This window comes from Hibiscus syriacus, unplaced genomic scaffold (assembly GCF_006381635.1).
Source record: "Hibiscus syriacus cultivar Baekdansim isolate YM2019G1 unplaced genomic scaffold, ASM638163v2 tig00012840_pilon, whole genome shotgun sequence".
Taxonomy (NCBI): domain Eukaryota; kingdom Viridiplantae; phylum Streptophyta; class Magnoliopsida; order Malvales; family Malvaceae; genus Hibiscus; species Hibiscus syriacus.
This window is the reverse complement of record NW_024062291.1, coordinates 976,885-991,805: the sequence shown is the minus strand read 5'-3', so window position 1 is coordinate 991,805 and position 14,921 is coordinate 976,885.

Sequence of the window (14,921 nt, the reverse complement as noted above, 5' to 3'; positions counted from 1 at the left end):
ATCCCATTGTTAGCATCCATGGCTACTGCTAATAAGTTTACTTCAAGGTATCGACCTTTTAAATGTGCTCCGTCAACTATAATAACTGGGCGCATGCAATTAATAAACGAACGAATCTACAAAATCATATACATAAGAAATATAATCATTTAAATGTGAAATGCATGTAACTAACAAAAATGAGTCAACAAAATTATATTGATTTACTAACCGCAGCACCAATGGTGATAAACAGCAACTCAAAGCGTCCATCTCTATTTGTTTTGATATGAGTTACCAACCCAGGATTTTTCAGCTTTAAATTGTGACAATAAGCATGCAGTTGGGCAAACGATGCTTCTGGCAACCCCCTCAAAAATTCCAAGGCATAACATTTGGCTCTCCAAGCTTGAGAATATGAGATTCTAATCTTGAACCGAGCATTCATGTCAGTCATAATTTCATGTCCACGATATACCCTACCATTCAAAAACATTAACTCAGCCAGAAAACCACCCAACACCTTTTTGTTTTCCTGTCTATGCTGAGGAAAAACTTGGGTTCTTGAACATGTATGTTTATCAATAAAAGTCCTAACTTGAAACATTTCGCAATCTTTTATCCTCTTTGCAATCATACGCCACATACAGTTTTTGTCAATCATACACCTTGTTTCGGAACGATCTTTGCTTGATTTGTTAACTTTTTGTTGATAGCCATCTTCCACACATTTCGTATACAAAGCTATCTTCAAGTCTTCCTTTGTATCAAAACAATCATCTTTCTTGATACGAATAATTTTTGTGTGACAATCAACTGCTATCTTTACCAACTCTTCTTCCGGTATCTGAAGTAATTCTAGCATATTCCAGTTATACTCCCGTGGCATTTCTTCGGGGACTTTTCTTTGGGGATTTCTTCTTCTTATTTTTCTTCTTCAGTGTTATATGAATTACAGAATGGATGTTCAACATGTTCATTTACAGTCGTAACTTTCTCCTCATTATCATCAACAACATCTTCCTCGGCAACGACTGTTTCATCATCAAAATTCGGGTATTGACCAATATCAAAATCATTACACGCAGGGTCTGTTTCTTCTTCTGAAAAATCATCAAAATCCGAGTATTGACCAAGATCAAAGTCCGGGTATTGACCAAGAACAAATTTCGAATACTGACTAGTACTCACAATTTTTTTTGTTGGCTCATCATCATCTAACTGGTCAATACGAAAACCGGAATTTGGTGCTGAAAGTTGATTGGGATTTGGATTAGGGAAAGGTTGTGGGTTTTGAGATTGTGTTTGGTATTGGAAATGTGGTGAAACAATATTTGCTTGGTGATGAAATTGTGGTGGAACCATTAAATTTTGAGCACCATAAACTGGGGTTGAAAAACTTAGTTGATTACTACCCACTACTGACCCAACTTCACTACTTCTAGGTTCAACAACATACAATGTAACATCATCACTTGAAACACTAATGTAAGCAATGAATCGTTCAACATCTTCATTGTCGGTTAACAAATAAACTTTACCATTTTTCTGATAAGATAGCCTAAATCCACTTAGGGGCTCTAAATTCAATTTATTTGCAACACGTAACATTAGAGTTTCATAAGTTAACTTTTTTAATGACAGTTTTAGTTGAAAATTCATGGGTAAAGGCATATATTGTAAAACACCATGAACATTCTCCCATGACCCTCCAAAACACAAATCTATCCAAACATGATCAACATTAGATGATTTCATTATTGTAAATTAATTTACTAAACAAACGAGCTGCGAAACTAAAACCTGTTGCTGGATAGGGAAGGATGTCGTTGGATATAGGAACGGATGTCGCCGGAGAGAGTGATAGATGGAGATGGAATGAGTTGCGATTTAGGGATTTAGGTTATAAGTTGCTGCTGCTGCGTATTTATATACCCAAAACATTTGTGTTGCGAAATTAAAACCTGTTGCGAATTCAGAAATCGAGCTGCGAATTTGAAATTCAGTATTGCGATAGTCAGAATCTCATTGCGATTTACTAAATCGCAATGCGATTACGTAAATCGAAGTGCGAATTAGGAAAATCGCAATGTGATTACGTAAATCGCAATGCGAATTAGGAAAATCGCAATGCGATTACGTAAATCGCAATGCAGTTACGTAAATCGCAATGCGGTTACGTAAATCGCAATACGAATTAGGAAAATCGCAAGCGATTACGTAAATCGCAATGCGAATACATAATCGCAATGCGATCTACGTAATCGCAATGCGATCTACGTAATCGCATTGCGATTTACGTAATTCGCATTGCGATTTACGTATTCGCATTGCGAATTAGGAAAATCGCAACGCGAATTTGGGAAATCGCAATGCGATAGTCAGAATCGCGTTGCGAATCTGGAAACTGATTTGCGATACCGGAGATCGAGTTGCGAATTATCGATCGCATTGCGATTTAGTTGGTCATTTTGGCAAATCCAAAAAGAGTTGGTTAAAATCGTATATTATAAGGCATTTTTGGTCACTGAGGTTATTTTCTCTAGTGTAAAATGAATATGGAATGGTCAATATTCACTAAAGGAAAATATCTTATAATAGTTGGGGATAATAATGGGATAATAATTCATTAAAGAGTCCAACTCTTCACTTCTTTTCACCCTGGAGATGTGAAATTCATTTATTTCAATTTAGTCACTAGTCTCGCCCAAAATAAATTATAACAATTAATTCTTCGTTTTATAGTTGAAATTCAATCCCACAACACAAAGAAATTGTCTAACTAGTCCTCAAAATAATTTTATTTACCAATTTAGTCTTTAATGAAATTTGGGCTGTTAAAATAGGAGTGTTAAAAAATATTTGATTTGTCGATTTACCGACCTGGTTAAAAATATCGAGTATTTAAAATAAAAATATCCAATTTTGTGATCGAGTATTTAGCTCTTTGATTTTCTCAAGTTACTGGATTGGATCCAGGTCACAAAATATCCTTTCAGTAGGTTCTTACCAACCTGGCACCCAATTTATTATATATATGTTTTTATTTTATGTTAGATTTTTTTATTCTTAATTCCCAAATTATTTCATCATAACATTCTAAATTCCTAATTTTTTAAATTATTTCACCATAATATTCTAAATTATTAATTTGTTAAATTATTTCACCCAAACTATCTAAATTATTTCTCAAATTATTTCTTTAAACTTCAAAATATTGTAAATTTAATTGTATTTCTTTAAAATTTTTTAATAAGTTTTAACTTTAAATTATGTAATTTGAATTTTTAAAATTTTATATGTGGATTATGTATTTTAAACCTTTAAAATTTTTATTATATATATTAAATAATATAATTTAAAGAAAAAAATATGAACCGAGTACCTAGGTTTTATGAACACCCGACTTTCGAGTATCCGAACTTAATAGGCTGATATACAGACCGATAATTTGGTTCCCGAAAATCCTAGATACCTTGTATTTCGGATACCCAATTTTGTTGTGAGAAGGTTTTAGAGAGATGAGCTGTTATATTGATTTCAATAGAATTGATAGGTGGAAGGTTTGTTATAACTGTTCTTATCATCTCCTTTGCTTGTAAACATCACCTTGAAGCCTTGTATGTATACTGCTTACATTCTTGAATAAAGTAAGGAATTTGATATAATTCTCAACATGGTATCAGATTCTTTGGTCCTAGTGTGCTCGAGAGGTTTTTTTCTTGTCTAGCCTGTGAGTGGTGCTTAGGGGTCTTCTTCCCTAATGCCCAGTTTTTCAGGAGCTGAAAAAATGTTTATTAATAAAAATATTAGTGCAATGTTGGACAGGTATAATTTCGTATTGTGGAAGAAGCAAGTTCTTCTTGTAGTGAGGAGCCACGTTTTGAGAAGCTTCTGATTGGTGTTGTGGAACCTCCTCCGCCCACAACGACGCTAGAGAATAGAGATGTTTGTGGAAAATGAGGAGTATGAAGCTTTTATTGCTCAGGATAGTGCGCTTGCCTCCTGACCTTTGTCAAAAGTGAGTCCTTCTCTTCTCTCACAATTGGAAACTATGATTGATGTTTGGCGTTCGATCAATCAGATTTTTGCAAGCACGTCCACCATGACTATCATGAATTTACACTACAAACTTAAAGCGATGAGGAAAAGGGAGCTTAGCATGAGATCTTTTATTGCTCAAATGAAAGAAGTTTGTCATGTGTTGGCTGTGTGCAGGAGTCCGGTTTCTGAATATAAACAGGTTGTTATGATCTTGAGCAATTTTTCGTCGGAGTACAGGACGTTTATGGCTGTTATCACTGCAAGTCGAGACCCGTTTACCTTGGAGGGTATTACTTCTGTGTTAGTTGATGCTGAGCTACATAAAAAGACCTTTGATCAGGAAGATAATGTCTCTTTAAGTGTGAATATCGCTCAATTTTCGGTTGCTGATGGTGTCCTGTTAGCAATTCTTCTAAGCAACGGGTTCATCATCCTTCCAGTCAAGGTGGTTCGCTATTTGATTCGCGTCCTTCAAATTAAGATGGTCGTGGTCGTGGTCGTGGGCGAGTGAAGCTTCAGTGCCAGTTGTGCAGTAAACTTGGGGCATTTGGTTGTCATTTGTTCGCATGGCTTTGATCAATTGTTTCGCGGGGTGGGCAGCGATGCAAATCACTCTCGGAGTCCTGCTGAAAATGTTTTTTCTTTTTCCAATCATTCGTGTGGCTGTGTGAGTCAAGGTGCTTGGGCAGAACGTCCTTCTGCAATAGTTACTGGAAACAGCTCTAATGATCGTGCCCCAGCTGCCAATCCCGCGAAATGGTTTGTGGACTCCGATGCTATGCATCATATGACTGCGGGTGCTGCTAATGTATTGGAGAGTGATGAATATACTGGCAATGGTAAGCTTATAATTGGTAATGTTAAGTGGTTGCATATTGCTAGGGTTGGTCAATCCGCTATTGTTACTTCTGATTCGTTCGCTTGCATAATGTTTTACGTGTTTCTCATTTTGCTAAAAATTGTTCTCAGTGTCTAAGCTTGCTCGTGATAATCAAGTGTTTTTTGAGTTCCATGCTCGAAGGTGTGTGGTGCGAGATGAGGATATGCGTGACGTCTTGCTTGAAGGTTGGGAGAAAGATGGTCTTTATGAGTTTGATAGTATGCTATTGAATAAAGGTGTAAAAACTTCAAGTTATATAGCTGAAAGTAATATCGTGTCTACTATTGATTTTGATTTTGATGCAGGGGGATCCGAGACAGATGATGCTGAGCTGTCAGATTGCATGTTGATGGCGCTGAGATACCATGAGTTGGCAGATCAGCGCAAAGGCGGGAATTGATTGTGACATGTTCCTCATTGGGGTCGTTTTGAGTATGTTTCAGTCTTTTGGCCATAACTTTGGCTACCGGTGTCAGAATCGCGCATAAGACCCCAATCTGGAAAGCTCTTTTCTACGCGCACGCTCTCCATGTGACCTTTTTTTCAACCTCAAATTCTGCCGTTTTCCCCTCCGAATCACTAGATTTAGTTATTTTTTACTATTTATGGTAATATTTCGATTGTTAATTAGGAAGTCAATTTAAATCCGATTTAGGCCGGATTTTTAGGAGATTGCTTATTTTATTTCGAATTTCAATTTAGAGTGATTTTCGGAATTTTGCTATTTTTGGCAAAATTCGAATAAAGACGATTTTTTTGCTATAACAGTCCGGCTTGTGGACTGCTTTTTGGATAGTTTTGATTTTATAATATTTTATTAAACCCTAGAGACTTTTCTCTGGTTTTTGGGGCGAATTTTCTCTTGTGAATCGTCTGTCGGAGCTAGCCTACAGGATAATCACTATTCTGTCTGGCGTCAGATTTGTTGCACAAACGTTTAGGGCACCCCTCTCGTGATGTTTTGTTGAGGGTGTGTCGAGATTGTAGTCTTGTACCTTCGAAATCTTCTAATACTACTTTATGTGATGCTTGTCAACTTGGAAAGGCTCATAAACTTCCTTTTGTTCATTCAATGACTACTTATGATGCACCATTTCAATTAATCTTTACGGATTTATGAGGTCTTCCTCATGTTCCCTCGAATGGTTACAAGTACTATGTTTCGTTCGTTGATGCATGTATTAGGTATACGTGGATGTATTCGTTAAAGGATAAGTCTCAAGCCTTGTATATATATTGCTTACGTTCCTGGATAAAATATGGCATTTGATATAATTTCTCAACAAAATATGGACACCCGATTTTGAATACTCCTAGTTTTACATATGTAATTTTACATCTTAATCTTGGTTCGATCATTTAATGAGAATTTTTGCAATGACTATAAGATATAGACACTTGGTATACTCAAACTTTCTGTTTAAAAATTTATTTGAGAAAATATAAAAGAAAAAATATCTAAAACGAATTGAATATAGAACTAACTATCAGTACACACATATATATGATATAAAATCAATGAGACAATATTTAATTTATGAAAATATTTCTTTTTTTTTTTACAAAAGAACACAATTAATTTAGCGGGTTATTACTTACATGACATATATGATAATAAAATAATATTATTTAATAAATACTTAAAAATAAATACTAATTTAAGAAATATATCTTAATAAAAAATTTGGGTAGAAGTTTAATTTAATGGATGAATATAAAGTGCTCAAACTATATTGCTTTTCCTAAAGTGGTCAATTTTTTTTCATCAATCCATGTGTTTAACGTTACAAATGTTACCAGTTTAGTTGTGCCCCGATTGTAACAGCCATTAAAAGACATCGTTAAGTGACACGTGTCACATTTTGATAATTTTGTAGAATTTATTTTAAAAAATTTAAAAATTATTATATTTAAAAAACCATAATTTCTCTTAAATTACAAAAAAATGCTAAATCCATAAAAATCCTAAATCCCTAAATGTAACACATCCACGTTGTCCTTTTTGAACACGGTCACCGCTGTCGATGTCGTCCTTGCCATCTCTCTAGTCAGGCGTCGTCATCCATGCTATGGATTAATCGTCGGGATCACGTGGGGTCGCGATTTACAAAGCCGGGAGTTGCGTCAATTGGTCGTCAATTGGCTCCTATTCAAGTGGATTTTCATGGGGTTATTGATCGTTGTATGGATGTTTGATGGTGGCAAAGGATGACGCCCAACAAAGATTTATGGGTTGAAATTAGAGTTTTCAAAGTTCTGGATTTTTTTAAAGTTTTTTCAAAATTTTTAGGTTTTTTTAAAAATAAAGTTTAAATATACAAAAGGTGCCTAACGTATGACCGTTTTTTGAGTTTAGTGCCTAACGTTTTTTCGTTCCAGTTTAGTGCCTAACGTTTCATTCCGTTACTCAAAATGGGTCACGCCGTGACGGACCATTAGTTTTCTTCGTTAAGTGACACGTGTCACACTTTAGTAATTTAAAATTTTCTTTTTAAAAATAAATATTAAAAATATTATTATATTTATAAAAAACCCTTTTTTCTTTTAAATTACCAAAAAGACCAAATCCTAACACCGAAGCTTACCCATGACGGCGGATGGCGACTACGACGTGACCCACTGGTTGGGTTTTGAGCGGACGACAATGAGGAAGTTAAATATAGTGGCGGTGAGGCGAACGGAGGTCTGAGGCGGCTGAAATCGTCCAAAATTCAAGGCGTCGAGTGGGTTTTCGATGAAACTTCAAGGGTTCGATTCCGACGAACGGCGACGGCTATCCACGAATTATTTTGAGGGTTTTGATCATGACGGCGAGGTGTTTCGATTGGTATGGGTGGTGACAGGCACGGAGGAACGATGTCGACTATTGACGTGGGTTTAGAGGTTGAAATGAATATTTTCAAAGTTTTGGATTATTTCAAAATTAATTTGTTTTTTATTTCAAAGAACATCTCCTCTCTCATCAGTGTTTGGTACAAATACATGGATTGGTGTTCCAGTAGTCACTCCTGCAGTTGTGCCATGATTTGCATAGAAAAAAAGAAGCATAAGAAGACAATAATGGTAGTCCGTAGTAATTTGAAAGAAGATTTAACCTTCGGAATATATTCGTCTCTGTCCTTCGATAGTAAAGAAAGGTTGTTTACGATGAATTTTTGGATTAAAATCATATACTTTTTTGGATTAAAAATTATATTTTTTCAAATAAAAAAGTATTAATTTCGAAATAATCCTAAAACTTTAAAAACCTTCATTTCAACTCATAAACTCACGTCGACCACCGCTGTCGCTCGTTCGTGCCTGTCACCGCCCAACCCAATCGAAGCATCTCGCCGCCATGATCAAAGCCCCCAAAACAATTCGTGGATATCCATCGCCATTCGCCGGAATCGAACCCTTGAAGTTTCATCGAAAACCCACCCCGATGCCTCGGATTTTAGACGATTTCGGCCGCCTCGGACCTCCGTTCGCCTCATCGCCACTATATTTAGCTTCCTCGTTGACGTCCTCTCAAAACCCAACTGGTGGGTCACGTCGTAATCACCGTCCGCCGCCATGAGTAAGCTTCGGTGTTAGGATTTGGGCTTTTTTGTAATTTAAAAGAAATAAGGGTTTTTTTATAAATATAATAATTTTTTTAATATTTATTTTTAAAAAGAAAATTTTAAACTTACCAGATTGAGACACGTGTTTCTTAACGGAGAAAACTAACGGTCCGTAACGGCGTAACCCATTTTGAGTAACGGAATGAAACGTTAGGCACCAAACTAGAACAAAAAAACGTTAGACACCAAACTAGAAAAACAGACATATGTTGAACACCTTTTGTATATTTAAACCTAAAAATAATAAAATTATAATTTTTTATTTTAAATAAAAATTTTAAAATTACAAAAATATGACAAGTGTCACTTAATGAGACTTTTTAATGATCATTATAGACGAGATACCTAAAGTAGAAACGGTTGTAATGTTAAACACGTGAATTAACCAGAAAAGAAAATTTAGATACTATTTTAGAAGAAACGACGTAGTTTAAACATTTAATTTATATTAAGCCTAATTTAATTTGCATGCATGTGATGGAGGAGAAATACGCGCCAAAGACACCGTTGCTTTGCCGCCTCTTTTTCCTATTAATTTATTAAAGTTTCTTTCAGTTCCTTCAACCCACGATAGCTGGTTTATACAAAAATCCAGTTGTATGACAACCGAATCTTCTTATGTATACAAATATTTTAAATAAATCTTAAATATTTTAAATAAATCTTAGATATTCTAAATATTGAGAACAACCTTCCATATTAACCACGACAACTCAATTTTAAATATATAATTTAATGTTTGCAAGAATCGAGTTATGAATCTAAATTCGATAAATTTAAGCTGTTTTTCTCTCAATTTAAAAGTTGAGTTTTAAAATTTTAATAATTGAAAATTTAATATTAAACTATAAACGTATTTAATATCTCATTTAATATTAAATATTAAATATTAAATATATGATAAATATAAATCTTAAAAATTATATAATTAAAATTATTCTTCATAACAGCTTAAATAGTCTATTATTTAATATTCTTAATTAAATTTTTTAAAAATAATTTAAATTTAAATTTCTAAACCTATTACACGAACCCCAACGACCTCGATAATAAATAAATTGGTGTTATTCTTTGTATATACTTCATATTAATAAAAAAAATTAATAAACATATTTAAAATATTAAACTACTAAAATTATTGTTTTTAATAATTTGCAAATAAATTAACAAATATATCTTTAGTCTAAATTAGAAGTCTTTTAACTTATTTGATGATAGTGATTCAGTGAAGTTTAATCGAGTCAAATTAAAAGCAAGGGCAAAATATACGTTCAGCAGTCTAACTATCACTTTTATTCCGTTTTAATCATCTAACTATTGTTTATTTTAAAATTCTATCTATCATTTATGTTTAAAAAATTAATAATGATGTTGACTTATCACCATAAAATAATGTTACATTATCACTGAATAATTTTAAAAAAAATCATGTTTGTAGTTCTATTAATATTTTAACGATGAGTGATAAAAATAAAACCGAAACAAAATATCAATGATGCATATGATTTTTTTTTTAAAATAATGATTGAAAACAAAACAAGGGCAATTTTACCGAAATATCACCCTGACAGAAAATAATTACCTGTCAGGCACCATTTCGCCTAATTTTACCTATCTAGCATCCTTTTTTACAAGGCGCAGATCCTCATCCGTCTTTCAGGGGTTTCGTCCGAGTTGGCACCACATCATGAAAGGCGCGGATGGTCATTCGCGTCTTATCCTAGCTGACGCTATGTAATGACAGGCGTGGATCGTCATCCGCGCCTTTTTGGACCATCTGACACTCGTACGTAAGACGTGGATCACCATTCGCGCCTTTCATGACGTGGTGTCAGCTCGGACGAAACCCCGAAAAGGTGCGGATGACGACATAAATACATAAAAATATAACTTATTTTTATATTAAGCCTACATTATATTATAACTTATTGAATTACATTTACTTAAAATAATCATTAAATTTATTAATTGTTATATTTATTATAAAATAATTATTAATTTATAAAATTTTATATATTTATAATAATATTATAATGGTTATTTATAATAATTTTATGAATATTGTTTTATAATTTTAATAATTAAAATAATTATTTAAATAGAATTAACCAATTTATGATATGTTTAATGTATTTTATATTTCTGTCATTTTCCTCATGTCATACTGGGCAAATACTTAAGCACATGCGGTCATTCCCTATTGGTTCAGAATATTGGAGGGTGCCTTATACTCGACGTGGCAGTGAAAGTGTAACACCCCCAACCCGTACCCGACCCAAATACAAATTCGAGGTGTAAATTTAAACTAAGGTTAAAATAAAGTTGACTAATCTACATATGTATGTTCAAAACATTACAAATCGATCAGAGCATACGTAATTCACAACTTCGTTTGCATGCCAACATATTTATTACAACAAAATACATAATGTGTAAATTACTTCTGATATGATCTTCGAGTGGAGGTATGTTGTTCCGTAGATCCTAGGTCTAATCCTCTTGCTTCTCAGTACCTACGTGTGAAACACTCACACGCTAAGTCATTGACTTTGTGAGGCATATAATAAAATAATGTATTTCCTAAAGTATGGACATGCAATACAATCATTCCATATGCAATCACAATTATTATATCACTATTTAATCATGTCACATTTGTTCTATCATTAATAATAATAACATGATATCTTATAATAATGTAAACTCTTTTTATATCTTTTATGTGCCCATGTACATTATTGAGAACTTAAGGTATGCGAGTACATTGAGGTTGTGCGCATATGTTGTCACCACAGCTCGTATAAGGGTCCACTGAGTAGCATATAAAATTTGTCCCGTAGAACCTCATGTATGTCCCGAAGGACCTTGTATATGTCCCGAAGGACCTCATATAACCCTCGACTCTTGGCATGCCAACTATAACTATAGCTCTCATATCACATAACATGGTCTTGCATATTTATAGGTTTCATATATCCATATAATCACTAATTCATGTACTCATATGATTTCTCTTATAATTGCATATATCTTATCACATATAATGTATCACATGGACATATAATCATCTATATCATGTCATATGACTTATGTTATTTGATTATGTTCACATGGATCATATAGCATATATCAAAACATGTAAACATTTAACACTTATGCATGTGCTTATAATGACCATAATATATGCATGTTCATAACTATTGAACCATGAAATTTAAACATAGGAAATAAACTTATCACAAGTCTTATTTCTATAAAAAAAGACATTTATACTATAACATGCACTCACCTTAGCCTCACTTAATCCCAATCAACTTCTATGACTTTATCCTTCTTAATCAATCCTAACTCTTCGGTCGTACCGAAACTTGCTTATGCTCGATATCCACACAATCATACATTTGATATGCATATCAGAATTCTAAGTATCATAATTCGATCCTTAATAACTCAAGCTAAAAGAGAGGCTTTATACAATTTTCCACTTTGAGTTGTATCAGTACCCTATGTATGGTACTAATACTTCCCTAGTTGTGGTATCGATATCAAGACTAGGTATCAATACACCTTTTCGATTCTGTAATCCTTATTTCAAAATGGTACCGCTACTAGCCTTATGGTATCGATACCCTTGGTATCGATACTACCCCTTAGGTATTGATACCCCTTGAATAACTTATCAAATTTTAGCTTATGGTATCGATATTGTTCAACCAGTATCGATACCCACACCCTAATTATCACTTATTTACCTTTGAAATATCGGTACTGGATGAAGCAGTACCGATACTACTAACCCAGAAGTCACTTTTTAAACCTGAAATTTACCAATATCAGCTTAAACCCTTCATTTCTAAATCCATTTCATACCCTTAAACTCAAATACACATACTCAAATCACTTTTTATTCATATAACACACCTTTATTTTCAAAATTTCATCCCATGTCTTGAAATCAAGAATCCTACCAATTTTCCAACATGTTCTAATTTCAATTCTAACACTTCATACTTCTTAATTTAGCTGATGACAAGTCAAATTTAGTTTTAAACTTAACTTACTAACTATCTCCCAATATTTCACTTATAAACTTCTCATCTTTAATCCTTCCTAACTCCTTCATCTTTTGATTTTAAGACAACTTAAGTTTTCCTTAAGCTTAATTATCATCTAAGGAACATAAACTAAACTTAAATTCAATTCAAAATCAGCTAACAAGAAACTCACCTTTGCTTATGGTAGCTCACGGTTGAAAGAGGAAAAAGAGTGGAAATATTCTGGAGAAATCTTTCTTTTTCCCCCTTCCTTCAATTCTCCACGTGTATATATCCTCACCATAATCCATTTTTAATTAATTTATTAGTCAAATAACCATTTTCCCTTCTAATCATCCTACTTTGATATTTAGTCCTACACAAAATTTTCTATATAAGTCCCTGAACTTTTCAATTTTTCTACTTTAGTCACTAAATTATGAAATTTTATAATTTGGTCACTAACCCGGTGTTTGGGATGCTATAAATATCCCCCTTAGGAAAATTCATCCTCGAATTTTCACTGCACAAAGAGATGGGGGTATTGATTCCTCATATCCTATTCACATTCACACGTTGCTTCCTCTACCTTATGATTCCTCAATAACACCTTGAACAATGGAATAGTCTTGTTCCGTAACTGTTTCACTTCATGAGCCAATATTTGTATTGGTTCTTCCTAATAGGTCAAGTCATGCTGAACTTCTGTTTCTTCTGGTGTCACCACATTGGAGGGATCGGGCATATATCTACGAAGCATGGAAACATGGAAAACATTATGAATCTTCTCCATTTCCGGTGGCAAAACCAACTGGTATGCCACTAGTCCTATTATCTTAATGATCTCATAGGGCCCAATAAACCGAGGACTAAGTTTTCCTTTTCATCCAAATCTCAACATTTTCTTCCACGGGGACACTTTTAGGAATATTTTATCTCCAATTTGAAACTCGATTTCTTTCCTTTTGAGATCAACATACATTTTTTGTCTATTAGCTGCCGCTTTAAGATTGTTCTGAATCACTTGAACTTTCTCTTCCACTTCCTTAATCAACTCAGGACCAAGAACTTCTCGATCCTTAAGCTTGTACCAATTCAAGGGCGTACGACATTTTCTCCCATATAAAGCCTCATAGGGAGCCATTTTGATGCTTGACTCGTAGCTGTTGTTGTAAGCGGCAAGTATTTTTCCCAATATACTTTAAACTCGATCACACAAGCTCTTAACATATCTTCTAGAATTTGGATAGTCCTCTCAGACTGTCCATCCGTCTGAGGATGAAATGTTGTGCTAAAATTCAATCAAGTTCCTAACGCTCCCTATAAAGTTTTCTAAAATCTCGATGTAAATCTAGGATCCCGATCAGAAACAATCGAAACGGGTACACCATGCAATCGTATAATCTCCCTGATGTAGAGTTCAACATACTTATCCATGGAGAAATCAGTTCTCACTGGAATGAAATGAGCTGATTTAGTCAATCTATCCACGATCACCCAAATTGAATCTCTTTTATTCAGAGTTAAGGGTAACACTGTCACAAAATCCATCGTCACATTCTCTCATTTCCATTAAGGAATAGACATTGGTTGCAATAGTCATGATAGAACCTGATGCTCAGCTTTGACTTGCTGGCAAGTTAAACAGTTTGATACAAATTTTGTAATGCTTCTCTTCATTCTCGGCCACCAATACCGACTCTTGAGATCCATATACATCTTGTTTCCACCTGGGTGCATCGTCAATGGGCTACAGTGAGCTTATGTTAACAGTTCATTCTTCAATTCTTTATCATCAAGAATTACCAATCTCCCTCGATAATATAGATTCCCATCATACTTAATCTCATAATCATTAATCTCTCAATTCTTTACTTGTCGCAACCTCTTCAAATACCCTTCATCTTTGGTTTGCACTTCTTTTATTTGATCCAACCATATTGGCTTAAGCTTTAGTTATGCACATATTTCCCCTTCTCCATCTAATGACAACCTTGCATCTAGAACTCATAAGGCTGTAAATATTTTTTTGATTTAAAGCATCCGCTACCACATTTGCTTTTCCAGGATAGAAATCGATTACCACATCATAATCTTTTAGAAATTCCACCCATCTTATCTGTCTTAAATTCAATTCTTTCTGGGTCATCAGATACTTCAAGCTCTTATGATTGGTATATAAGTAACAACGTTCACCATATAAGTAGTGATGCCAAATCTTAAGAGCAAACACTACTGTAGCCAATTCCAAGTCATGAGTTGGATAGTTCTTTTCATTTGGTTTCAATTACCTAGATGCATAGGCTACTACTTTACCTTCTTGCATCAATACACATCCCAAGCCATTATGGGACACGTCACTGAAAACCACGTAGTTTT